At 53.9% G+C, this 3,929-nt stretch overlaps 1 pseudogene; it reads left to right on the forward strand.

Annotated features, from left to right (window-relative positions):
• LOC124621146 overlaps positions 1–1,676 on the forward strand; it is a 3,657-nt pseudogene extending 1,981 nt beyond the window's left edge.
• Positions 1,677–3,929: the final 2,253 nt, after the last annotated feature.

The following is a 3,929-nucleotide window of genomic DNA, read 5'->3' on the forward strand; positions in this document are numbered from 1 at the left end:
GAATCCGGTTCCTATTCCGGAACCCGGCAGCGGAACCGATACAAGTCGGGCCCCTCTTTTAGAGATGCTCGTCGGGGTAACCCAAAAGGACCCGGAGACGCCGTCGGGAGATCGGGGAAGAGTTTTCTTTTCTGCATGAGCGTTCGAGTTCCCTGGAATCCTCTAGCAGGGAGATAGGGTTTGGAACGCGAAGAGCACCGCAGTTGCGGCGGTGTCCCGATCTTCCCCTCGGACCTTGAAAATCCGGGAGAGGGCCACGTGGAGGTGTCGCGCCGGTTCGTACCCATATCCGCAGCAGGTCTCCAAGGTGAAGAGCCTCTAGTCGATAGAATAATGTAGGTAAGGGAAGTCGGCAAATTGGATCCGTAACTTCGGGATAAGGATTGGCTCTGAGGATCGGGGCGTGTCGGGCTTGGTCGGGAAGTGGGTCAGCGCTAACGTGCCGGGCCTGGGCGAGGTGAGTGCCGTAGGGGTGCCGGTAAGTGCGGGCGTTTAGCGCGGGCGTGGTCTGCTCTCGCCGTTGGTTGGCCTCGTGCTGGCCGGCGGTGCAGGATGCGCGCGCCTGCGCGGCGTTCGCGCCCCGGTGCTTCAACCTGCGTGCAGGATCCGAGCTCGGTCCCGTGCCTTGGCCTCCCACGGATCTTCCTTGCTGCGAGGCCGCGTCCGCCTTAGCGTGCTCCTCCGGGGGCGCGCGGGTGCGCGGATTCTCTTCGGCCGCCATTCAACGATCAACTCAGAACTGGCACGGACTGGGGGAATCCGACTGTCTAATTAAAACAAAGCATTGCGATGGCCCTAGCGGGTGTTGACGCAATGTGATTTCTGCCCAGTGCTCTGAATGTCAACGTGAAGAAATTCAAGCAAGCGCGGGTAAACGGCGGGAGTAACTATGACTCTCTGTGGAGCCCCACCTCCGAACACCTGAGGGCATCCGCAAGCCTGACGTGGTGGCGGTCAAAGACGGCATCGCCCGCGTGGTCGACGCCCAGATAGTCGGAGACCACCTCCGGCTCGACTGGTGTCACTCCCAGAAGGCGGCCTACTATGACACGCCGTCCATCCGGCGTGCCATCTCCAACCTGCACCGTGACGTTGAAGAGGTGATTGTGTCCACCGCGACGTTGAACTGGAGGGGTGTATGGTCTCCAGCGTCGGCGAGGGATCTCGCCGCCTTAGGCTTCCGACCCCGAGAACTGGCGGTGCTGAGCACAAGAACACTACAGAGCTGCTGCAAAAGTTACAAGATTTTCGAGCGTATGACGGCTCCTAGCCCGAAGCAGCGTGTCGGCGTCGGCTAGGCTGCTGGGTATTTTTCTTCGCCTTGACTCCTGGGGCCTATCCACAGGAGGAATAAACCGTCTTTGTTCTTTCTTCTTTGTGTCTTTATTTTTGTGTTTTTTGTTGTTGTTCTTCCGCACTGATATATATGTATATGTGTATGTTAGTTTTATACCTGTATCTTGTGGTACCGCCCTGTAAGTCCCCACCTCGGTGGCGGACATGGCGTCAAACACCTGCCACGTACTATATATGTATATATTTTGTGTTATTCAAATTATTTTGAATAAAGACGGCTGTTGATAGCCAAATGCCTCGTCATCTAATTAGTGACGCGCATGAATGGATTAACGAGATTCCCGCTGTCCCTATCTACCCCCTGGGAAAGCGGTCTGCGTGGCGCCACCCGGGGGAGGTGTGTTGCCTCCCGATAACTGGGTTAAAACCGCCAGGAGACCCTCTGATTCCCTGAAAGTATTGTCTTCAGCAGGGCTCAGAGGAACCTGAGTGGGGCGGGGACCGTAATGTCCTATCCCGTGGCCTTGACGTGGCCCTGGGGCTCAGTACCCCCACAAGATGGGGTGAAGCTAACACGGGAAGGGCCGTCCATGCATGACGTTAAAAGGCTAGCCCTTAACTGGGTGCAACCCACACTGGTCCGCACTGGCCCACCGTGAATTATCATAAGCGGTGGGTGAGACATGGTCGGTCATGATCCCCCAGTACGTGTGGAGACCCTCCGGGGAACGTAACTCGGGTTTGAGTGCCGCACCGTCTCGTTGATGTAAAACTCCACATATAAGACCCGGACTGACTCCTTTAACACCTTCCGGGCTGCGTCGATAGGTGTGGGTTGTTGTGTGTCAAGGTAGGACGTAAAACTCCCGTCCTGGCAGGACGTTAAATGCCCCCAACCCAAGCGAAAGCAAAGGGTGCATGGCGCAGGGGAAGCTGCGTTACGGGAGACACAACAACTGTCTCCCTTGAGTTGAGCGCGGTGGATGGGCGAGGGTATGAGGGTAAGTCTCACGACGATCCCGGAACCCTGCGGTCCTTCTGCCGCAGTTCCTCACGTCCTGGACGACGTTAAAAGTCCCCCAACCCACGGCGAAAGCAAAGGGTGCATGGCGCAGGGGGTGCTGCGTCAATGGGGACACAACACCTGTTCCCAAAACACAGTGCGTCGAACATCTTGCGCACTGATTCCGACGGTCTTGTTCGCCGGGGTGGGACTCCGGCCTGAGCCGTCAAGTGTCCTTCGCCGTGTCTCTGGATTTCCGAGACATGATCTGCCAAGCCGGGGTGTGGTGACATGTCCCCGGCTAGGTTAGCTGGGTCCAGACCCCTGAAAGTCTGGGTGACCGACCCGGCACCTGAGTAGGGCCGGGTCCTTGGCCTTGAGTGGGAGCTCGGCCTAGTAAGGGGCGAAGGACGGAAGGTGAATCCGCCTTCCCGGAGTGCGGGGGGCACTTGCCGGGGAGGGAGGGATGAAAACTGCGATGGCAAGGCCGTCGAAGAGGACGAGTGTGTTGGAAACGGCACGTTCAACCTAGCAGCTCTCTTGCGCCCTTGGTCCAGGGGCGGGACCGGTGGGTGAGCTGCCATTAGCCCCCCCCCATGCCAGAGGTGCCGGTCGGGGGTAACAGACGGGCCCCAATTTTTTTTCACTCTTCTTGGCAATATGGCAGAACAAACGGAGAGTGAATCGGCGCTTTCGGAGCATGATGCTCCAATTGATGAGAGAAGTTTAAATCAGACAGTTATGGAGAGGCACGCCTCCTTCCTCCGATTATTAGATCGGAGTGTGCGGCATGGGAAAATAAATGCCGATCAGATTAGGGCTTTGAAAGAGGATATAGCAAATTGGGCTCTTGCCCATGCTAAATTAGAAGGACAGTACGCGGAAGTGAAAGCTGAAAATGAGCGGCTCCGCAATGAATTACAGAAACCGCAAAGGTCGTATGCTGCAGTAGCAGCAGCGGCTCAACCTAAAAAGACAGTTCAAGAGACTATAAGGCAGAACATCGAGAAAACTGTACCAACCATTTTTGTCAAACCGAAAAAAGGCGAAGACGTTAAGAAGGCCAAGGAGCAGTTTGAGAAAAGCATAAATCCAAGAACAGATAAGATCAAAATTAATCAAGTCAGAACGACCAAAAACATTTTAATAGTTGAATTAGCCTCAACTGAGGACTGTGACAAATTATTAGCAAACAAAAAATTAAATGACTCCTTTGTTTGTGAGAAACCAAAGAAACGAAGACCACTAATGATGATGTACGACGTCCCGACGTACATGTCGCAGGACGACGTCATCAATTGTGCATATGAACAAAATTTTGAGGAAATGATGACAAAAGAAGAGTTTATTGAGAAATTTAAGTTACGATTCAAAACAGGGCCACGGGATCGACCCACGGTGCATCATGCCGTAGAGGTGGCACCTGATCTCAGAAAACTGATAGTCAAAACAAACAAATTATATATAGGATACACAGCGATATCAGTTAAAGACTATACAGCACTGGCAAAATGTACAAAATGCCAGGATTATGGCCATGTGGCCAAATACTGTAATTTTCAGAACTCAGTTTGTGGAAAATGCGGGGAAGATGGCCATGACAAAAAATCATGTGACAAACGAGAAATAT

Source organism: Schistocerca americana, chromosome 6, assembly GCF_021461395.2.
Source record: "Schistocerca americana isolate TAMUIC-IGC-003095 chromosome 6, iqSchAmer2.1, whole genome shotgun sequence".
NCBI lineage: Eukaryota > Metazoa > Arthropoda > Insecta > Orthoptera > Acrididae > Schistocerca > Schistocerca americana.